The 25,283-nt window shown below is 34.8% G+C and overlaps 1 pseudogene; it reads right to left on the bottom strand.

Moving 5' to 3' along the window:
* Window positions 1–3,474: 3,474 nt before the first annotated feature.
* The window catches only part of LOC149816828 (HIPL1 protein pseudogene), a 34,167-nt pseudogene continuing 12,358 nt past the window's right edge, over window positions 3,475–25,283 (bottom strand).

Here is a 25,283-nt window from a genome sequence, read left to right on the forward strand (position 1 = left end):
AAAAGTGACCTGGATTCATCTTAAACCCAATTTTTAACTGGTCTCAATTCTCGGATAGGACCCATCTAGGTGGCGTCACTTCTGGATCACTTCTTTCATTTAAATTTCTTAAATTTTAGTTATTTCAGAGTTTTAGTTGGGTCAGGACTCTATCTTTTTACCTTTTAAACCTTTTCAAACTTTCATTTTATCGGTTGTAAACCAGAGGTGGCCTTACCCCTTGCCCATTCTTTCATTTGGCTTTTTTCTTAGAGTTTTAGTTGGGTTAGGACTCTATCCAGGAGTTTCAGTTGGTTTAGGACTCTATCTTTCATTTCTACTTTTATCTGTTTCCAAGAAAACCTTTTAAAATCTTTTAAAAGAAACCAAAATTTTAGAGTTTTAGTCAGATTAGGACTCTGTTCCAGAGTTTCAGTTGGTTTAGGACTCTAACCCTGACTTCATTTTTTAGAAAATCTTTTAAAAACCTCTTTATTTGTCTTTCAAAAAACTAAAATTTAAAGTTTTAGGACTTTATCCCAGAGTTTTAGTCAGTTTAGGACTCTAGTTCAGAGTCTTAGTTAGTTTAGGGCTTTGTTTAAACTTTCAATTTTTATCTAATGATTTTAACCTTGTTTCAAAAACCCTTTTTAATCTTTATTTTGATCTTTTCAAAACCCAAATGTGCGGCCCACATAGGTGGCGCCACATTTGAGGGATTTTCAGTTCATTTAAGACTCTAGTCGATTTATAACTTTGGTTTTTATCTTTTGTTTCAAACTCCTTTTTGAAAACCTTATTTTTAATCCCTTTATTTTTAAGTTTTAAAATCATTTTTTGAAAAATCAAGCGGGGCCCATTGAGGTGGCGCCATATTTGATGTTATTTCATATCAATTAGGACTCAATTAGCTTAATTAGTAGTTTAGTTAGGTTAAAAGTCTTTAGCAAAACCATCTCCCTTAATTGGATCAATTAAGAAAAGTTAAAAAAAATAAAACTCTAATTAAACCTAATAAAAGCCTATTGGGGGTCGACCAAGGCATCTTCTCTCTCTCAAAACCGTGTGGCTCTCTCTCAACCTTACTCCTCCTCCATTGGTGCAAGCAAGGTAAGTTCATCTTCTCTTCTTTTATTGTTTTGTCTTATTTTTTTATTTTTTTCACCATTGTCGCCCCCTATGTGTTGGCTCTTTTTCAATATTTTGTTCAAGGCCCATGCTCCACGATTCAAGATGGTGATCCATTGATCATCCATGATTATTTTCACATTTTTGATCTGTTGAAATTGTTGGCAAATCGATTATTAAGCTAAAGGCCCAAAAAAGACCAAGATTCGACCTTTTTATAGGTTGAATCCCTCTTTTAATGGCTAAATCAAATTTCTAATCGTGCTTTGTGATCATTGCAAAAAAATTCTCTTTCTTTCTTCCTCCTTTTTAGGGAAAAAAGAAGAAGAAAAAATTCTTTGCAAGGTCTCACTTGACCTTTTGAAAAAGATTGTGAAAATTATTCACCTTCGTTTTGAAATTTTGTGGAAAAAATAGGGAGACGGGATTCACTTGTTGGTTCGAGGTTCAACCGTTTCTGGCACCTTTACCAGAGATAATTGAACCAATGATCAAATCAATGCCTTTTGCTTTGCCTAAATTTGTCTAAGTGATTATTCTGAAATCCTAAATGCACATAGGTAATATATGTATTTTGAAAATATTTCAGAAATTTAGATTTTCCAAGCGATTTTGAAATAGGTTTGCAAATATCCTTAAAGAAGTGGTTCGGAAATTGAACTTGTTTTGGAAAATTGAACTTTGAATCCAAGTTTGAAGTGGATTTGAGATTGAAAATGAAGTTGGGATTTCAAAATTTTGAATTTTGAAATTGATGAATTAGAGTTTTGAAAAGTAAGTTGACTTCTGAAATGGAACTCGAAATTGAATCAAAATTTGAAATTGAGACTTTGAATTGATTTGATGTTTGAAATCAGATTTAAAATTTGAATTGGAAATCCAAAGTGAATTACAAAATTAAATTGAGAATTTGGAATAAAATTCAAAATTTGAAATTGAATTTGTAATGAAAATAGAATTCAAAATTTGGAATTTTGAAAAGAAATTGAAGAATTTGAACTTAGCATTTGAATTTAAAAATGAATTTCAAAGTTAAAATATGAAATTCAAAAATGTGAAGTTCAAAAATAAGAATTGAAAGTTGGAATTTGAAGTAAGATTTAAAGCTGAATGGAATTGAAAGTAAAAGATAAATCTGCATTTGTAAATGGAAGTTGAAAAATGATTTTGAATTTTAGAAATGGAAACTGTGTTTTTGAAAATTCATTTCGAAAATCACTTGGAATTTTGAAAATAACTTGAAAGAATTTGAAAAAGATGACAAATCATGATGCAACTCTATCTTAAATGATGAACGCATTAAAAGAATTTGTTTAAAAGTTGGAATTTAAAAGCAAATTTCATTCTTTAATAGAATTGAAATATGATTAAATTTTAATATATTCATGACTATGGTCACAAACATATTCTAATCTAATCTTTATTTGAATTCTAATAAAGAATAAAATAAATTTTTGTGCCTTTATAGGATTTAAAATGAAATTAATTTTTAATATATTCATGACTATGGCCATAAATATATCTCAAATTAATTTATATTTTAAATTCTGATAGAGGAGAAAAAGGATATCCATTATTAGAAAATATGATATTTTTCAGAAAGGACCTAAAGTGTAGGTCAAATTTTATTCCATAAAAGATAAAAATCCTAAGTATTGTTCGCATTCTGACTATGGCTATAAATGTGAATCATTTACTTAGGGTTATTTACCTCTTATTAGAATGGTGCGCGTGTCATTCGTGTTATACCATAGTGCCTTTTGAAAAATAAAATAAAATAAAACATCACAAGTAATTACGAGAATTTAAAGTGCAACTATATGCTCATACATTCTAATCTAAAGAAAAAAGTAAAAATTCTCATTAATATGAAATTATTACAATCTTTAATTGAATATTGAAATTTCCTAATCTAGGAAAAGAAATCAGGGTCTTCCATGCTTTCCTGCAAATATGAGATAGCATAAGGCAACAAAAATGCAAATATAGAAAGAAATTGAAAATGCTATGTTAAAGCTAACATACATATGATTATGCCTATGCTTTTATAGAAATACATATGCATATGTGAAGATGCAATGCCTATGCATGAATGAGATGCATATGCATTTGCCTAAGTACCATGTTTATGCTAATAAGAAATGCATATGCATTTGCTTAAGTGCAATGCTTATGCTAATGAAGAAATGCATATGCATTGGCCTAAGTGCAATGCTTATGCTTATGAGAAATGCATATGCATTTGCCTAAGTGCAATGCTTATGCTAATGAAGAAATGATATGCATTTGCCTAAGTGCAATGCTTATGCCTATAGAAAGATGCATATGCTAAAGTGAAGATGCACATACTGCTAAAATGGAAAATGCCTAGGCTGCTGAAAGAGAAAAATGATTGTATTCCTGGCCAACATCTGCACAAAGGAAGTATATGGGCCTTTTGGAATCAAAATTGCAACGCCATGGATTTCTAAGTCCAAGGGCCCATATTTCAGGTCGCAACTGATTATCTTCAGAAAATGGATTGTCTTTTGGAATTGAGTAATTTCCCCAGAAACCTTATTTGATTATATCAGCAACACTTGGAATGTTATCAATATCAAGGCGCATGATCTTTCCAAGCAAAGATTTTTTATTTTGAGCAAAATTGAAAGGGTCACCCCTACTACCACCATCACCCATCATAAAGTATAAGTATCTGTCTGTGGGACCAAAAGGAATCTGTCCAGCATTATCAGATGTATAGGGAAGACCCATAGTAAATATTCTCTGTATTTCCAAAGAGTTAGCAGTTATTGCCTAGGAGGGTGGTATTGTGCCATTTGCAGAGTACTCTACAACAACACTGCCATATTGGCATGTTGTGGAACCACTGTCTGAACCAAACTTAGCAGGGTCACAGTCTACCGCAGTATTACATGCGCATCTTCCAGAACAACCTGGTGTCTTCGTCTTGCCACAGTTGTAAGAAACAAAAAAAATGCCCATTTTAACCAAATCTAGATGAAATGCTATTTCCATTAGGCCAAAATCTGAATCAAAATGTACTACATCAGTTATATCAAGAAATGGATTGGACTCATCAAGCTACAATGTTTCACCAGACCCAGCTTTAGGAACTATTGCCAACCATATTTTTCCAGCTTGGTTGGATAGAAATACATGACTGCTACCATCAGGATGGATCGCCATGTGGAGATAGGAACCATTATCAATTTTATCAATGTAAAGGCCCTTTGAAGGTGAATCTACAAAGTTAGATTTCTATCCATTATCAAAGGTCAAGGCACCTGACCTATATGAGTGTTTAGAATCAATGGAGTCAGTCTACCTACCGACAATGGTCTCACTCTGTAGATATGTCAACACAGTTGTGGAGTACAGTAAGACACTAACTCCTTATAAGGCTTCTTCAATGATTAAACTCTTGAAAAAGTATTGGGTAAAGAGAATAGAACATTGGCAAAGCTACTTTATGTTACTCTAGGCTCGATCTGTTCTCAGGCAAGGCTCTGTATTAGATCACAAAAGTGCAAAATACATGGGATATGGCTTTAGACCTCAACAACTATTGGAAGGCTCGCCATGGAGGATCCTAATCTTCAGTGTGTTGAACATACACTAGAATTCCAAACCCTTTCCAATAGCAAAGATAATTCAAGTATGAAATATGAATGATGCATAAGATGCTGATGCAATGGAGAAAACATGATCGATGAGCTAAGATGATATTTATATGAAGATGCAGCAGTAAGAGAAAACATCAGATTGCCTAATGAGAAGGAGAAAGAAGTGTAAAGAAGATGAAAAAGGTCTTAAGTGTACATGCTGCTTTCAAATAACAACTCATGGCTGAGATGCTGATGCTCAACAAATTTTGCATTGAATGTGATTCATCATATTAATGCAAATGAAATCAATGGATGTCGATGAACATAAAATGCATAGATGATGAAATGCATATGGAAGCAAATGTAGATGCAATTATTAATTGAAAATGCATCATGAATGAGATGTGCACATGTAACAATGCAATGTAACAAAAATCAAATGCAACAGAGAAATAAATAATGATTCAATGAAGCAATCACAAAAAACTGCAAGAGGGGAAGGCAACACAAACTGAAGGCACTTAAAACAGAAGACAAAATGATACATATGATGATGCAGTGAGGTTGAGACATCGAATGATATGCTATGAACGATGGATGCTCATATGTTACTCCTGAATCAAATCCAAGGCATTCACAGAGGGGTGCAGTGGACTAAGTCGATGCAAAAGTATTCATATTGTGCATGGATGGTGCTATTGCAGAGACTGGATGTAAACAAAAAGATGCCTCCCAGGAAACTGAAGCCAAAAGAGAAACAACCCTGATCCTGGATCACATTAAATGCGAATGAACTGCTGGACTTAAATGCAATGTTGAAGACTAGATGCAAATATGGATAAAAATATGTTTGCGGGATTGGAGAATGAAATGCACAAGATAAATGTCTAAAAATAAAAAAAGATATGAAAGAAAAGAAATGCAGAGTTGTGAATGTAATAATGTGATGAACAAACGGTTGATGCAGATGATGTATTGGGCTGATGATAAACAGAATGTTCAATGATGCAATACGCAATGTGCATTGATGCAAATCCGAGTGTAATAAATGATTGATGCTATGAACAGAAACTAAGATGAGGTGCAAATAAAATGTGAGGGAATGCTAAATCCCGCCCCCACCCCCCAAAAAAAAGAAAGAAAGAAAGAAATAAAAACAGACAATAAACAGAGATTGAATTTGCATACATAATCAATGGCAATGGAGAATGCTGGAGCATAAGTAATGAGAAAAGAGGAATCCACACCTTGTTGCAAACATGCATATCGATGCTGCAATGCATATCGATGCTGCAGTATATGCCTCCAATGGATGGTGGAAATTGAGGTAAAAGAGATGACTGATGTGGTGCTTATGAGGCACTGACCATTGCAATACATATCACAACATTGAGATCAAAGCAAAAGATAAAAGAAAAGAAAAGATAAAAGAAAAAAAAGAAAAAAAATGAAATGAATAGATGCTAAAGGGAAATAGCATAAACAATTTAACAAAATGGAAATTAGCAGATGAGAAGCAATCGACGCATGCAAGATCAAAGGCTGCTTAATACGTAATTTCACAAAGAAACAAAGAGAGAGAGAGAGAGAGAGAGAGAGAGAGACTCACCGTCGGTTGGTTGAGAGGAGGGGATTGCTCTTCTTTGCACTATGGCCAAAACGTCCTCCTTTTGAAGTTCAGATTCGACCAAATCAAGAAGAGAGGAGAGGGAGCTCTTCTTCTTTATGCTTCTGATGCTTGATTTTCTTCAACCATGAGAAAGAGAAATGAAAAAGTTAAGAAGAGAAAAAGGGGAAAGAGAAGAAGAAGAAGAAGAAGGGAGGAAGAGAGGAGGGAAAGAGAAAAGAGGAAAGAGGAAAGAGGAAAGAGGAAAGAGGAAAGAGGGAGAAGCAGAGAAATCGGGGGAGCTCCCCTTGTAGTGCTAGATGATTCTCCTTTGCAATGCTCGATGGTCTCCTTCCTCCTTCGTAGGTGGTTATAAAGGAGGAGGCTGTTACATTTTTTTCAAAAATGGTACAAGAATTTTTCAAAAAGGGGGTAAAGCTACTTTTTGAATTTTTTTCTTTTATATTTTTGAAAGAAAAACCTAAAAATACGAGGGAGGGGATCCAGATGAAGTTTTTAAAAGATTTTGTAAAATATTTGCTTTGAAATTTGAAGATTTTTCAAAAGGAGGGTTTTTCAAATAACAAAGTTAATTCTAAAAATTGAATTTTCAAAATAGATCTGGATTCAAGGTTTTGAGTAAATATTGAATTTGGATCTCGAATTAAGGAAAAAATGAGAGGAATGGATCCAAATGGAGATCGGACCTAGATGAAATACCTGAGCTATGTAGAGAATTGATTTTGAATTTTTTAGATTTTGAATTGAAAATAGGAGAATCGGGATCCGAATTGGATTTGGATATCTGATCTGGATCTAAGATTCGGTCAAAGATATAAAATGAAATTGGGCTTTAGATCTTAAAAAAGGAAGTGAATCTGAGAAATAATTAGAAATTAACCCAATTGCCTTTCTGACTGGCTCAAAAGGTGGGTCCTAGGGGCAAAAAAGGAAATTTTAAAACTTTGAAAAATTTGGGGTGTTTACAAATGCCCCTCTTTGCTGCTAAGTCGGTTGAAAGCCGAGCTTAGTGGCAAATAAAACACACCAAATTTAAAAAAAATGCCTCAGTCAGAAAATCTGAACTAAGTGCAGAAGAAATTGATTGTGAAAATGATTCTGATAAAGAAGAGTGGGGACATTGGGGATGAAAGTCTAAAAACTGTGAAAAGAGAGATTTTGAAGAGGTCACATGGCTGAGATGGAACAAACTTTTTGAAAAGGACTCAGGCCTAGCCCTTAACCTGGATGGGATGACAAATACCTTATAGAATGAGGCTCAGGTTTAACTCTTAACCTGACCGGGAATGGAAAATACCTCATCAGAACGAGGCAGCCACAGGCACAAAAATGAAAATGAGATTTCCTAAAGCTTTGGAAAAGAGATTGATTGGGATCTCTCATGATTTGAGACTGAATAGCTTTCTGAAAGATGTCCTTTTTGAAAATGAATCAGATTTAGCCCTTATCCTGAAGGGGAAGAAAGAAATATACCTCGTCAGAATGAGGTTCAGGTTTAACCCTTACCTGAACGGGAATGAAAGAAATATGGATTCCTCGTCAGAATGGGGAAACTATATTGGGAATGAAAGAAATACCTCATCAGAATGAGGCTCAGGTTTAACCCTTACCTAAACGAGAATGGAAAATATAGATTCTTCATCAGAATGGGGAAACCATGATGGGACGATTCTAAAAAATATCTCATGAGACGAGGCTCAGGTACAATCCTTACCTGAATGAATATGAAAAAATCCTTACCTGAATGAATATGAAAAATATGGATTCCTCATCATAATGGGGAAACCATGATGGGACTTCCAGATTTTGCACAAAGGATCCGAAAGGGGTTGTAAAAGGTAGGAAAAATTAGGGCCCTGAAACTTAAAAAGGGATACAGAATGGGGCGTCTCATGACTGAGACTGAAATAAGCTTTTAAAATGATCATTTGCGAAACCAGTCTTGCTTTTGAGCCTGAAAAAAAAATAACTGTCTATGGCGGGACAGTGGGAAAAGCAGAGAAATGTGTATATTTGAGAGCCCGGGCGCTCAGATTAGACAGAAGGGAAGGATCTTGAGAACTCCTGTTATCAAGTCCTAAAGAGGGATAAAAAAGGGTTGCCAAGATATATTAAAGGGAAATCAAATTCTTATGTCAGGAAAGCCTAAAAATTTTGCCAACAAGATAAAACTGTAGCTGATTCAAATGTTGAAAATGTGCACATATGTGCAGAAGATATTCCTTCTTTTACCCAAAATATTTCCTCCAACGAGGTTAACTCTATGGAATCCAGAGTCAAATTCAAATTTTGTTGCTATTGGGATTATTCAAGAAAGTTATCCATTTCCTTGATATAAAAAGAGAGGAATTATTCTCAGTTTCATAAAAAGCAACAAATGAAAAGATATTAATGAAGAAATTTTGCATAAGAAAAGATGATTTCTGGCAATTTTAGCAGTTTGATATCTAGTGTTTTTCCGTGATGATCTTTTTGCCTTCTTTTTGAGACATAGAAATTGAGCTTTCTTGGGGTTTGGCGAGAAGTTCATCACATCATCTTCATCTTGGAGATGTTCTGATTTTCTCTAGAACATCACACGTTCATTCAACTTGGAGGTGTTTCAAGCATTTCTTTGCCTCAAGAATTATAATGATGATATTGTCTCTTTAATTGAAATCTCTTGATGATAATCAAATATCTTTTATGGTTTGTCGGGAGGTCCATCGCATCAGCGTTCAACTTGGCTATGGTTTGAACTTTCCCTAGAAGGATCCGCCACATGCTCCTTCAGCTTGGAGATGGTCTGAATTTTCTTTGTCCCCAGGGGTCTAACTTGTCTATCGATCTTCAACTTAACGATAGTAGAGAGATCTCTTTTGCAGATAATCAATTATGCTTGCATTATTGAGAAAATGGAGTGGATTGTTTTATCGCTCAGGATATTTTCACTGCCTTATTGCCAGAAGAATTGTCTTTGAAAATGCGTCATATCTATGATCAATATCAATTCATTTCTGGCTTTTCAAAATCATTTAATGTTCCTTTGCGATCATATCAGGGATTTTTTTTCATCCTTTTGGTTGACCAACAGGAAAAAGAATTTAATTTTGCGCTTTTTCATTAAGAGTTTCACCCTTTTGAAAGGGATACTAGACGTAATTTTGGAGGTGATTCTTTTGTGCAATAAGAATTTTGAAATCAATAGATAGTTTTAGTAACAAATTGGCAAAATGTTCGAGAATCCTTTGTGAAACAATTACTCAACATCAATTTTGATGGGACTTTGGGCTGAAATTTGGAAGAAATAATATAAAAATTAGATTTTGAAAATCCTGATCAGTAAAAACTGGATTTTGATAATCCCGACCAGTGAAAATACTGGATTTTGGTAAATCCCAACTAGTTGTAAGAACTGGGTTTTGAAATCCTGAACAGTAAAAACACTGGCAATTGTAGAAACTGGATTTTAAAATCTTGACCAGCTATAATAATTGGATTTTGAAATTTTGACCAGTTGTAGAAACTGGATTTTGAAATCCAGACCAGTGAAAACATTGGATTTTGAAATCCTGACCAGTTGTAGAAACTTGATTTTAAAATCTCGATCAGTTATAGAAATTGGATTTTGAAATCTCGACCAGTTGTAAGAATTGGATTTTGAAATCCCGACCAGCTATAATAACTAGATTTTGAAATCCAGACCAGATGTAGAAATTGGATTTTGAAATTCGGACTAGTTGTAGAAACTGGATTTTGAAATCCCGACCAGTGAAAACACTGGATTTTGAAATCCTGACTAGTTGTAGAAACTGGTTTTGAAATCCTGACTAGTTGTAAAAACTGGATTTTGAAATCCTGACTAGTGAAAACACTGGATTTTGAAATCTCGACCAATTATAGAAACTGGATTTTGAAATCCTGACCAGTGAAAACATTGGATTTTGAAATCCTGACCAGTTGTAGAAACTGGAATTTGAAATCTCGACCAATGAAAACATTGGATTTTGAAATATCGACCAGTGAAAACACTGAATTTTAAAGTTCAACTAGCGAGAGTTGAAACCTTTTGAAATATTGACCAGCGAGAGCTGAAACATTTGATTGACTGATCAACGAGAGCTAGAACCTTTGATTGACTGACCAGCAAGAGCTGGAACCTTTGAGAAACTGATCAGTGAGAGCTGAAACCATTGAAATTCTAACCAGCAAGAGATGGAACCTTTGAAGTATTGACCAACAAGAGTTGAAACCTTTGAAACATTGACCAACGAGAGTTGGAACCTTTGAAATATTGACCAACGAGAGCTGGAACCTTTGAGAAACTGACCAGTGAGAGCTGGAACCATTGAAATTCTGACCAGCGAGAGCTGGAACTTTTGAAACATTGACCAGCGAGAGCTGGAACCTTTGAAATTCTGACCAGCGAGAGCTGGAATCTTTGAAATACTGACCAGTTAGAGCTGAAATCTTTGAAATACTGACCAACAAGATCTGGAACCTTTGAAATTCTGACCAGCGAGAGCTGGAACCTTTAAAATTCTGACCAACGAGAGTTGAAACCTTTGAAATTCTGACCAGTGAGAGCTAAAACCTTTGAAATACTGACCAACGAGTGCTAGAACCTTTGATTGACTGACCAACGAGAGTTAGAACCTTTGATTGACTGACCAACGAGAGCTGGGACCTTTGAAATAGTGACCAACGAGAGCTGGGACCTTTGATTTACTGACCAGCGAGAGCTGGAACTTTTGAAGAAAGTCAAATTTGGAAATTTGGATTTTTGAAAGAAAAGTCTGAGTCAAAACTCAAAACTTTCAAGAAGCCCGAGTCAAAACTCGGAGCTTTCAAGAAGAACAAACCAACTTTAAAAGTGGGATTTAGGAGGACTGATATTTGACAAGATTGTAACCCGAAGGTTTGTTTGCAAAAATTGGTTGACCTGAAGATCTGAAAATGATTGATTGAACTAGGATCTTAATGAAAGATCAGGTTAAAAAAGAATTCAACTTAAAGATCATGTTTTTTAGGAAGAAATTGGTTTAAAAAAGAATTCAACCTAAGAACCACAATTTTGAAGAAGAAATTGGTCCAAGAAGGGATTCAACCTAAGACCAACAATTTTGAAGAAAAAGATATCACTCCAATGACTAACCTCGAAAAATAGGCTTGATCTAAGATTGAAATTTTTGAGAAATAACCAGTGTGAGGACTGGGTTTTGCAAATGAGCTTGATCTTTGATTGAAAGTTTTGAGAAATAACCAGTGCAAGGACTGGGTTTTGCAAATGAGCTTGATCTTTGATTAAAAGTTTTGAGAAATAACCAGTGCGAGGACTGTATTTTTCAAATGATTCAACTTGCAAGCTGAATTTGGAAAATAAAGATTCTTGATGAAACTTTTGAATTCGATAGACCATCATAGTTAACCGTATGTGGTCCACTTTCAGGATTATCCCTTTATCCCGAATGGGTAGAAAGAAACTATTTAAGAGATGACAAAAATTGAAGGTAGAAAACTCTCTCAATCCTGTATGTCTACAGGATGTTATGGTTGAAATAATGCTTTAGAATTGCCCCTTACCCTGAATGGGGATTAAAGAAATACCTCGTTAGAATGAGGCGCAGGTTTATCCCTTAACCTGAAAGGGAAAGAAAGAAAGTTTGATGAGAATTATTAGAAATTGATGAAGAATTGTTGACAAAAAAAGATTTTGCTTGATCCTGCTCGCATATAAAAATTTTAAAGTAAGATGAATATATATATATATATATATATATATATATATATATATATATATATAAATGCCCCTGTATGATAGAGAAGAATGATAGGATAACAGAAGATCATTGCTATTAAAAAAGGCTCTTTTGAAGAGTACAAAGGATAGACTGAACATTTTAGGTATAAAATTTCTTCAAATATAGAGCATTGATAGTGTCTGACAATTCCACCCCATATGCGTTGATCAGACGATATGCATTGCAGGGAAGTGCTTCATTGACCACATAGGGACCTTCCCAATTAGGCGACCATTTGCCTTGCGAGCGATGCTTGAGATGAGCTGTTGATCTGAGAACCAGGTCATTAACTCAAAATCTTCTTTCAATGACTGACTTAGCATATTGTCAGGCTATCCTTTGCCGATAAGATTGAGCATGTTGGGCTGCCTTGAGCCTTCTTTCATCCAACAAATCAAGTTGTATCAACCTCTGTTGTTGATACTGATCAAGCGACAATTCTATAAGTGAAGCAAATTTGAGAGAAGGTTTTTGAATGTGGAGAGGTAAAATCACCTCAGTCCCATAAACGAGCTCTGAAGGAGTGGCATTGGTCGTAGTCCGAATAGTAGTTCGGCATGCCCTAAGTGCATGATGAATTTTCTCATGCCAATCATGACCCGTTCCCACGGTTCTTTTCAAAATATGATCAAAATCTTGTTGGTGGCCTCTGCCTGACTGTTCCCTTGAGGATAATAAGGTGATGGTAAAATTTGAATTTTGAATAGAAGGTTTTCATCCTCTTATTTTTAAAATGAATGTCATTGTCTGAAACAATGTCATGTGGTATGCCAAAATGATAGAGAATATTCTTGTGAATGAAGGAAACCACATGGCGGCCTTCTACTGTACGCAGAGTAATAACTTCAACTCATTTGGTGAAATATTCTGTTGCGGCAAGAAAATATTTATGACCATTGGAAGTAGAGGGAGTAATTGGGCCTACGACATCGAAACCCCACATAAAAAATGACCAAGGAGATACGACTGATTGCAAGTATGCGACCGACACATGAATGGAAGGTGCATGCATTTGGCATTTGACACACTTCTTCACAAGGCGATAGCAGTCTTGCTGCATAGTTTTCCAATAATACCCTGCCCGGATGATCTGCTTGACAAGAGTTTGGTAACCAACATGGCCACCGCAAATACTTTCATGTGCTTCTTGAATGGTTTTCATGGCTTCATCATTGTCTAAGCATCTGACATACTCAGCACTGAATCTTCAACGATAGAGAACATCGATGAGAATGAAATATTAAGCAGACATGTGCTGAATTGCTCGTTGTTCCCTTCTTGACATTCTTGGCGGAAAATCACTAGTTTCAATAAAATTCTTGATATCTTGGCACCAAGACTTCTTCTTTTGCTTAACTTGATTTATTTGCACAAATAAAATGAAAACAGGTTGATCAAGCCTACCAACTTCAAAAGAATGAAAGGATTCATTGTCTTTAAAGGATAAAATGGAGCTCAGGCTAGCTAAGTCGTCGGCTATTTGATTATGTTCCCTCCTGATGTGATTGAGCTAAAATTCTTTGAAGTTGTCTACAAGAACTAGGATAATCTTTTGATAATGGATTGATTTTGGATCCTTCACCTGCCACTCTGTTAACTTGACTGACGACAAGCAATGAATCGTCAAAGGCATGTACTCTCTTAACATTGAAGTTTTGCAAAATTTTGAGGCCTTGTATTAGAGCTTCATACTCGATCATGTTATGAGTACATTGGAAACCAAGCTTGAGAGAATAAGGGATCATGTCTTTCTCTGGTGTAATCAATAAGATTTCGATCCATATGCCAGACATATTCTTAGAGCCATCGAAGAATAGGTTTCAAATTGGAGACTATTGAACATGGCAGATGCGCTCATCAGAAAAATCATCCTCTACTTTAATTTCTTTTGTCAAAGGAAAATATGTCAACTGATCTGCGATAGCTTGGCCTTTGATTGACTTTTGATAAACATACTCTAAGTTATATTGCATTAGGAGGACTTGCCATTTTGCAATCCGTCCAGTGATAAATGGTTGTTCAAGAATGTATTTGAGAGGGTTTAGCTTTGATAAAATTTTGACTTCTGATGCCAACAAGTAATGCCTCAGTTTCTAACACATTCATACTAAAGCTAGACATGTCTTTTCCATCTGAGAATATTTCTTTTCATGAACAATGAAAGTTTTGCTCACATAATAGATGACATGTTTTATTCGACTACCTTCTTCATACCACGCAAGAAATCCACCACAAGCAACTTGATTGACTGAAATGTATAGTAGGAGCAACTTTCCCAATTCTGATGGCTTCAAAATGGGTGGATTAAGAAGATACTGCTTAATGCGCTCAAATGAAAGCTGACATTCTGGTCCTCATTCAAATTTTACTCATTTTCTCAACAAATAATTAAAAGATTCACATCTTATTGCCAAATTGGAGATGAACTGTCGAATAGACTGAATACGCCCCTGGAGGCTTTGCAACTCTTTGAGATTAGTTGGAGGTGGCATATCAATAATTGCTTTTGCTTTAGCAGGATCCACCTTTATTCCTTTCTTACTGATAATGAAGCCAAGCAATTTACCTGACTCTACGCCAAAGACACATTTTTGAGGGGTGAGTCTTAATTTGTAGAGAATAAGCCTTTCGAAGACTTGACCAAGAGCATCGAGATGATCCTCTTCTTCTTTAGATTTGACCACGATGTCATTCACATATGCATCTATGTTTTTATGCATTTGATCATGAAAAATAACGGTCATTGCTCTCTGATAGGTCGCCCCAGCATTCTTGAGTCAAAACAGCATGACTGTATAGCAAAAGGTTCCCCACGGTGTGGTGAAGGAAGTTTTTGACTAATCACGAGCGGCCAACTTAATTTGATTGTAGCCAAAATATCCATCCATAAAAGAAAATATGGCATGACTTATTGTGCTATCGATTAGAAGATCAATATTGGGGAGTGGATAATCATCTTTTGGAGTAGCCTTATTGAGATCTCTTAAATCAATGCAGATTTGAACTTTGGCGTTCTTTTTAGGAACTGCCACAATGTTTGCCAACCAACCCAAATAATCAATGGTTCGGATGAATCCTGCTTTTAGTAAATCTTCAAGTCCTTCCTTGACTTGCTGCTCAACTCGAGGATCCAATTTTCTTAGTTTTTGCTTGATTGGCCTGGAATCCGGTTTTAATTTGAGGCGATGCTCAACCAGCTTGGGATCCAATCCTGGCATATCTTCATAAGTCTAGGCAAATACTTTTTCATGCTGCTTAAGAAAGTGGATGAGTCTTCCTTTCTTATCTGAATTTAGACTTCAACCAATTTCGAGGATTTTGGATCATCTTTTGAACCAATGTTGATATCTTCTGTTGGATCCTGAACAAAAGATGATGGTTCATCTTGCTTCTGAATATGAGCAAATTCTTGCAATTCTTGAATAGTCGAGTCAAATTCTGCTGACTCTTCAATCTGTTATGTCACTTTGCTGACCTCTGCTCTTGCCTTTATCTTATAAATCTTTACTGGTGTGATTGTTGCAAAAATTTTCCCTTTTTCTTTTCTTTTCTTTTTCTCTTTTCCCTTTTGAAGAGAAAAAAAAAGAAAGAAAAGAGAGAAGGAAGGAAACTCTTTACAAGGTCTCACTTGACCTTTTTGAAAAAGATTTTGAAAAATTAACTCACCTCCATTTTGAAAATTTTGTGAGAAAAATGGAGAGACGGGATTCGCTCATTGGAATGAGGTTCAACCATTTCTGGCACCTTTACCTTGGGTAATTGAACCAAGGATCGAATCAGTGCCTTTTGCGTTGCCTAAATTTGTCTAAGTAATTATTCTGAAATCCTAAATGCACATTGAATCATACTTGTGCAATGAACTTTGAAAATGATGATTTGAAATATGATGCATACTTTGGAAATATTTCAAAAATTTGGATTTTCCAAGTAATTTTAAAACAAGTTTAAAAATATCCTTGAAGAAGTGGTTTCAAAATTTGAACTTGATTTGAGAAATTTTAGATCTAAACTTGGATCTGAAATGAATCTGAGATTTGAAAAGGAAATTTGAATTTTGGAAGTTGAAATTGTAACTGAAATCAAAGGTTGAAATGGAATTTTGAGAGTTTTTTTTTTAATTTGAAATTTGAATTAAAAAAGAAAATTTGAAATAAAAAATGAATTTTGGAAAAGATTGAAATTTGAAGAATAAGGACTGAATTTGGAGCTTTGAAATTGATAAATCAAAATTTTGAAATTGAAATAGAATCTTAAAATTAAAAAATTTGAGATTTAGAATTGAAGTCTAATTGAAACCTGGCTTTGAAATCAGAATTTAAAATTGAATTTAAAAGTTGGAATTTTAAAAAATGAAATGGAAATTGGATTCAAATTGGGATTTTGAAATTGATTTTGAAATTCGATTTGATGTTTGAAATCAGAATTGAACTTGGAAATTGGATTGGAAATTCAAATTGGAACTTTGAATTGATTTTGAAATTGAAATTTAACTTTGAAATTGGAAATAAATTTAGAAATTTAGAATTTGAGATTGAAATTGGAATTGGAATTGGAATTTAAAGAATGAATTTAGAAATTGAAAACTTAGAATTTAACATAAACTTTGAAATTGGATTTTGAAATTGAGAATAGAATTTGAATTTAGACTTGGAATTTGGAATTGAAATTGAATAGGAATTGAGCCTTGATTTTGAAATTGGAACTTAAAAATGAAATTCAAGTTAAAATATAGAATTCAAAAATGTGGAATTCAAAAACGAGAATTGAAAATTGGAATTTTGAAATAAGATTTTAAGAACTGAGTGGAATTGAGAATAAAAGATGAATTTGAATTTATAAATGGAAGTTGAAAATTATTTTTGAATTTAGAAATGAAAACTGGGTTTTTGAAAGTTTATTTCAAAATCACTTGGAATTTTGAAGATCACTTGAAATAATTTGAGAAAAAAATGCAATTCTATCCTAAATGATGAATGCTTTAAAATTTATTTAAATATTAAAATTTAAAAGCAAATTTTATTCTTTAATAGAATTGAAATAAGATTAAATCATAATACATTCATGACTATGGTCACAAACATATTATAATCTAATCTCTATTTAAATTCTAATAAAGAATAAAATAAATTTTTGTGCCTTTATAGGGTTTAAAATAAAATTAACTTTTAATATATCTATGACTATGGCCACAAATATATCTCAAAATAATTTATATCTTAAATTCTGATAGAGGAAGAAAATGTATTTAGAAAAATATGATGGAGATCAAATGTTATTCTATAAAAGATAAAAATCCTAAGTATTGTTCACATTTTGACTATGACCATAAATGTGAATCATTTACTTAGGGTTATTTACCTCTTATTAGAAAAATGCATGTACCATTCGTGTTATACCACAATGCTTTTTAAAGAATAAAATGAAATGCCATAGAAAATTATGAGAATTTAAAGCACAACTATATGCTCGTACATTCTATTCTAAACTGAAAGGTAGAAATTCTCATTAATATCAAATTATTACAGTCTTAAATTGAAATTGAAATATTAAAATTCCTAATCTAGGAAAGGAAATCAGCATCTTCAAAGCCTCCCTGCAAACATAAGATAACATAAGCAGAAGAAATGCAAAATACAGGAACGAAATTGAAAATATCCTATTAAAGCTAATATGCATGCGATTATGCCTAAGCTATAATGAAAATGCACAAATTAATGAAGATGCAATGCCTAATGCATGAATGGAATGCATATGCATTTGCCTAAGTGCAATGCTTATGCTAAATGAGAAATGCATATGTCATGCCTTATGCTAATGAGAAAATATATATATATATGAATATATATGCAATACCTTAGATTAATGAAAATCTATATAAGAAGATATAAGCAATGCCATAAGCTAATGAAAATCTATATGAGAAGATATATGCAATGTCGTAGGCTAATGAAAATCTATACGAGAAGATATATACAATGCCTTAGGCTAATGAAAATCTATATGAGAAGATATATGCAATGCCTTAGGCTAATGAAAAATACATATACATTTGCCCAAGGCCACGTACATACCTACTGATGGAATGCATATGAGAATGCAATGTATATATTTAATGAGAAAATGCATATGAATATGCATATACAAGGCTAATGTTAATGGGAAAATGCAATATGAGAGTGCATTATGCCTAAGTCCTTTTTATAATGAACTGCAACAAAGAGTTGACAAACATATACTGTGGAGGCAACAAATGAAAAATACTATAAAATTTCGATCTCTAGCAAATATTAGTTCAGCAATATAACAATAAGTTCTTCCATTTTAATCTAACTACCCATCAGCTAAAGCTAAGAAATCTAAACTATCCTGTCTCAAAGAGCAAAATCATTTGAAAGAGACAAAACAAAAAGAAAGTAATTCACCTACTGTGTGAGAAAAGAAAGCTGCAGAAAAGGTGACTGGACCGATACTTATCATTCACTGAAGTACATACTCTTTGCCTAGGAGGAACGACCAACAAATTGTGCAGGAGAACAACTGCACCACTTAGAATACTCTATTTTCCCTTCCCATGGTACTCTTCAGGTACGAGCAGCTCACATTTTGCCAGTTCTTCTTTAATTGTGAAACAAGGAAGTTAACACTAAGTTGCACATCTAGAAGATCTGCTTCTCCTCCATGGCACAATTCCCAATAGCAACTCCCATGCAGGGGTCCTTCTTAAGTTGGAACTTAACAATTGCTTTGGTTTCATTCACCTTTGATTCGAGAGACTCCTGGCATGAAACAAGGGTTGAAAACTTCCCAGCCTTGTTAAGACCTGGACCAAGGAACCTAGGAATCTATTTGATGATAGCTTCTGATGAGGAAAAGCATGATACTCCTTGGCAAGCCTCTTAACCAACTTCTTGTAATATGCTAATGATAATATACATGAGATGGAAGTATAGCAGCTCATGAGCTGCTGTGAGTGTTTATGAAATCACAGCAGCCAAGGGGCTCCTGTGCTATGAAGGCACAGGAGGCCACAAGAGCCTGCAGGGCTGCTGTGCTATGAATGCTTGGGATGAGAGGATATAGCAGGTGATGCTATGGTGTGCACAAGAAGTTACAGGAGAACATGAGAGTGCAGCAGGGTGCAACGGATGCACAGGTGTTGTAGGGATATACAGGCAAGTAGGAAATGAATTATATGCAGTGATTGATGATGTACAGGTAAAGTGTAAGTATGCATAAAATGTGCTTATGCAATACACAGTAGTATAACCAAATGACATATAATAAGACAATGTAGCAACATAACATAGTAAAATGATTATGCTATGCATGATAAATTGATACAGATGAATCAATTTTCACATAAATCGACTTCAGCAACACTATTTGAGGTTGCCAGCAGAACCATCTTTGGTATTTCAAGCACTAGTCCATACCGTTTGAAGTCCGGTAGGCCCTCAAGGATGCCATGCTCAACCTCATGACACCAAAATTCCTTTTCCATTAGCACGGTATCTGATCTTTTATCCAATCTCCCATTTCTAGCATAGCTATTTCATGCCAATACTACCTGAATTGCCATTTCCCTGCAACTCCCAACCTCGATAGCTATGCCAAGTCTTTAAAGATGACACCTTGTCACAACTGTCCTGGCAGGTCTTCCATCAACTACAATAGCCTTCCTACCTTTGATTCCCATAGGCAGTACCTCAAAAGAGGCATCTTCAGATCATCCAACAAGCTTGTATCACATCTACTGACATCAACAACAAAAGTGAAGATGCTTCGAATGTGAGGTTGACTGATGAAGTTTATTTCCTCATATGTTCTGGAGTGGATGAACCATCTGAACCTGGTGATCAAGAGAACTAACTCTTTTCTTTTCTTTTCTTTTCTTTTTTATATATGTATCAAGACTCATGATACCAGGAGATGAACCATTTTGTTTCTATAAGCAATAAGTTCATCAACACATACAATCAAAGCAAAACCTATGACACCTAAGCCCCAAACCAGATGTAGGAAATGAAATTGGATTTTGGATCTTTAACCAGTGAATTTGAGAAGTGAATAAAAATTTATATAATTGTCTTTCTGAATAACTTAGAAGGTGAGTGCTAGGGGCAAAATGAGAATTTTTGAAAATTTAAAAAATTTGGGGTGTTCACAGATGCCCTCTTTGCTGCTAAGTCGGTTGAAAGTCAAGCTTAGTAGCAAAGAAAACACACCAAATTTTAAAACAAAAATTGCCCCAGTCAGAAAATCTGAACTGAGTGCGGAAGAATTGTTTTGTGAAAAATTATTCTCAAGTTGAGCACCTTATTCTGAATGGCTTGAAAAAAGATGAAATCCTTGAAAATGAGATAATTAGATAAAAGGAAATGAGGAAATCGTAATTGGACTTTTGGATGAAGATCTTAAAATTATGGAAGAGAGATTTTGATAAAGTCTCATGGCTGAGACAAAATAAGTTTTTTGAAAAGACTTAGGTTTAGCCCTTAACCTGGATGGGACGAAAATATCTCAAAAATCTGAGATTCAGGTTTAACCCTTACCTGACTGAGAAATGAAATATCTCAAAAGCTGAGGTTCAGGTTTAACCCTTACCTGAATGAGAATAAAAAATATGGATTCCTCGTCAGAATGGGGGAAACACGCTGAGACATTTTTGAAAAATACCTCATGAGATGAGGCTCAGGTACAATCCTTACTTGAATGGATATGAAAAATATGGATTCCTCGCTAGGATGGAAAAACCATGATGGGACTGAAAGAAATACCTCATCAGAATGAGGCAACTCTTTTATAAACCATGCTAGGTTACATCAAAATAGACATTGAGTATTTATTTCATGTTTGGTTAGCCAAAAAATTTCGCCAATAAGATGAAATTGTAGTTGATTCAAATGCTTGAAAATGTTCACGTATATGCAAAAGATATTCCCTCTTTACCTAGAGTATTTCCTCCAATGAGGTTAACTCCCCAGTTTCAAGAGTCAAACTCAAATTTTAATGTTGTTGATTTTCTTCAAAGAAGCTATCAATTTCCTTGCTATGAAAAGAAAAGAGATATTCTCAATTTTTATAAAAACCAGTAGTGAAAAGATATTGATGAAAGAATTTTGCATGAGAAAATATGATTCTTTGCAATTTTGGCAATTTGATATCCGAGATATACTTTTTGCACTTCCTGAGATATAAAATTGACTTTTGTCGGGGTTTGGTGGGAATTTCATCACATCGACCTTCAACTTGGAGATGTTCCATTTTTTCCTAAAAGAACACTTCATACTCCTTCAACTTGAAGGTAATCAGGATCTTCTTTGTACCCAAAAATTGATAAAAATGTCTATTTTGATAGTATGAATCAAATATCTTTTAGAGTTGATCAAGAGGCTCATCGCATCGGCCTTCAACTTGGCAATAGTTTGAACTTTCTCTGGAAGAACATGTCATATACTCCTTCAGCTTGGAGACATTACAAGTCTTCTTTGGCCCCGAGGGTCTAACTCGCATATCAGTCTTCAACTTGACAATAGTTGAGAGATCTCTTTTGTAGATAATCAATTATACTTGCTTTATTGGGAAATTGAGTGGATTCTTTATTGCTAAGAATATTTTCATTGCTTTCTTGCCAGAAGAATCATCTTTTAAAATGCACCATAACTATGATCAATATCAATTCGCTTCTGGCTTTTCAAAATCATTGAAATTTTCTTCGCTCATCATACCAAGGATATTTCTCTTATCCTTTCGGTTGATCAACAAGAAAAAAGTTTGAATTTTGCCCTTTTTCTCAGCAAGTTTCACCTTTTTGGAAAAAAATACTAGAGATAATCTGAGGTGATTCTTTTGTGTAGTAAAATATTAAAATCAACAAATGTTTTTAAGCAAATTGGCAAAATGTTCGAGAATCCTTCGTGAAACAGATTACTCAATATCAATTTTGATGGGACCTTAGGTTGAAATTTGGAAGAAATAATATGAAAATTAGATTTTGAAATACCTACCAGTGAAAACACTGGATTTTGAAATCCCAACCAATCATAGAAACTGGATTTTGAAATCCTGACCAGTGAAAACACTGGATTTTGGTAATCCTGACCAGTTGTATAAACTAGATTTTAAAATCCTGACCAGCTATAGAAACTGGATTTTGAAATCCCGACCAGTGAAAACACTGGATTTTGAAATCCCAACCAGTTGTAGAAACTGGATTTTGAAATCCTGACTAGTAAAAATACTGGATTTTAAAATCTCAACTAGGTTAAAGCTAGATTTTGATAATCCCGACCAGTGAAAAATACTGGATTTTAAAATCCTGACCAATGAAGACACTGGATTTTGGTAATCCCGACCAATGAAAACACTGGATTTTGAAATCCTGACCAGTAAAAATACTGAATTTTTGAAATCCCGACCAGTGAAAACACCAGATTTTGAAATCCCGACCAGTGAAAACACTAGATTTCGAAATCTCGACGAGTTATAAAAACTGGATTTTGAAATCTTAACCAGTGAAAACACTGGATTTTGATAATCCTGACCAGTTATAGAAACTGAATTTTGAAATCCTGACCAGTTGTATAAACTGGATTTTGAAATCCCGACCAGTTGTAGTAACTAGGGGTGGCAATCAGGTCGGGTTGGCGGGTCGACCCGGCAGGTTGGCGGGTCGACCCGGCAGGTTGGCGGGTCAGCATATCTCAACCTGAACCTGACCCGTTTATTAAACGGGCCTGCTGTGGCAAACACGAACCCGACCCGCTTATTAAAGGTGTAACCCGACATGACCCGCCAACCCGTTTAATAAATGGGTTGGGTCGGGTAAACGGGTTGGCGGGTTGGCGGGTCGGGTTGGCGGGTTGACCCGCCTGCCTAACCCGTTTATTAAACGGGTCAGCCGGGTTGGCATACCCCTAACACGAACCCGACCTATTTAATAAACGGGTTAGGTGGGTTGACTCATTTATTAAACTGGTTAGTTTAAGCCCACCAGAACCCGCCTAAGAGGCGGGTTGGCGGGTCGGGTTGGCAGGTCATGTCAGGTTTTGCCACCCCTAGTAGTAACTGGATTTAGAAATCCTGACCAGTTGTAGAAACTGGATTTTGAAATCCCGACCAGTTATAAAAACTGGATTTTAAAATCTCGACCAGTGAAAACACTGGATTTTGGTAATCCTGACCAGTTATAGAAATTGGATTTTGAAATCCCAACCAGTTGTATAAACTGGATTTTGAAATCTCGACCAGTTATAATAATTGGATTTGAAAATCCCGACCAGTTGTAGTAACTGAATTTGGAAATCCTGACTAGTTGTAGAAACTGGATTTTGAAATCTCGACCAGTTATAAAAACTGGATTTTGATATCCCGACCAATGAAAACACTGGATTTTGATAATCCCGACCAGTTATAGAAACTGAAATTTAAAATCCTGACCAGTTGTATAAACTGGATTTTGAAATCCTGACCAGTTGTAGTAACTGTATTTGGAAATCCTGACTAGTTGTAGTAACTAGATTTGGAAATCCTGACCAGTTATAGTAACTAGATTAGGAAATCCCGATCAGTTGTAAAAACTGGATTTTAGAATCCCGACCAGTTGTATAAACCAGATTTTAAAATCCCGACCAGTTGTAAAAACTGAATTTTGAAATCTCGACCAGTGAAAACACTGAATTTTGATTGACCTGAAGGTTTAAAAATGATTGGACGAACTATGATCTTAATGAAAGATCGGGTTCAGAAAGAATGCAACTTAGAGATCATGTTTTTGAGGAAGAAATTGGTCCAAAAGGGAATTCAACACCATAACCGCAGATTTAAAAAAGAAATTGGTCCAGGAAGGGATTTATCCATAGACCAACAATTTTGAAGAAAAGATATCGGTATGAGGACTGACCTCAAGAAATAGACTTGATCTAAGATTGAGAATTTTAAGAAATAGCCAGTGCAAGGACTGAGTTTTTCAAATGAACTTGATTTTTGATTAAAATTTCTGAGAAATAACCAGTGCAAGGACTGAATTTTGATCTAAGATCAAATTTTTTGAAGATGACCAGTTCGAGGACTGGGTTCTGACAATGGTTCAATCTAGGATAATTTTTTTAAAAAATAACCAGTTCGAGGACTAGGTTTTGCGAAGGATTCAATTTGCAAACTGAATTTGGAAAATAAAGATTCTTGATAAAGATTTTGAATTTAATAGACCATCATAGTTAACTGTATGTGGTCCGCTTTCAAGATTATCCCCTTATCCTGAATGGGTATAGAGGATAGAAGAATTGATTTGATTTTGCCTGCATATGGGATTTTTAAAGTAAGATGGATATATATAAAAATAAAAATGTCCCAGTATAATGGAGAAGAATGTTAGGATGACAGAAGATCATTGTTTATTGAAAAAGGCCTTTTGAAGAATACAAAGGCTAGAATAGGCATTTTAAGTATAAAATTTCTTCAAATGTCGAGCATTGATAGGATCTAACAATTCTACCCCATCTGCGTTGATCAGACGCTATGCATTGTGAGGTAATGCTTCTTTGACCACATAGGGACCTTCCCAGTCGGCCGACCATTTGCCATGTGGGTGGTGCTTGAGATGAGTTGTTGATCTGAGTATCAGGTCATTAACTCAAAATCTTCTCTCGATGACAGATTTGGCATAATACTGAGCTATCCTTTGACGATAAGCTTGAGCATATTTTGCTGCCTTGAGTCTCCTTTCGTCTAGTAGATCGAGTTGTACCAACATCTGCTGTTGGTATTGATCAAGTGATAATTCTATAAGTGAAGCAAATTTAAGAGCTGACTTTTGAATATGAAGAGCCGTCAACTATTTGATTGTGTTCCCTTCTGATGTGGTTGAGTTGAAATTCTTCGAAGCTGTCTACAAGAGTTAGAACAATCTTTTGGTAAGGGATTAATTTTGGATCTTTAACCTGCCACTCAGTGTTAACCTAACTAACGACAAACAATGAATCGCCAAAGGCATATACTCTCTTGACATCAAAATCGTGCAGAATTTTTAGGCCTTGCATTAGAGCTTCATACTCGGCCATGTTGTGAGTACATTAGAAACCAAGTTTGAGAGAATAAGGGATCATTTCTTTCTCAGGAGAAATCAATAAAATTTTGATCCCTATGCCAGACATATTCTTA

Source organism: Nuphar pumila, chromosome 14 (assembly GCF_984573655.1).
Source record: "Nuphar pumila chromosome 14, dmNupPumi1.hap1.1, whole genome shotgun sequence".
Classification (NCBI taxonomy): Eukaryota; Viridiplantae; Streptophyta; class Magnoliopsida; order Nymphaeales; family Nymphaeaceae; genus Nuphar; species Nuphar pumila.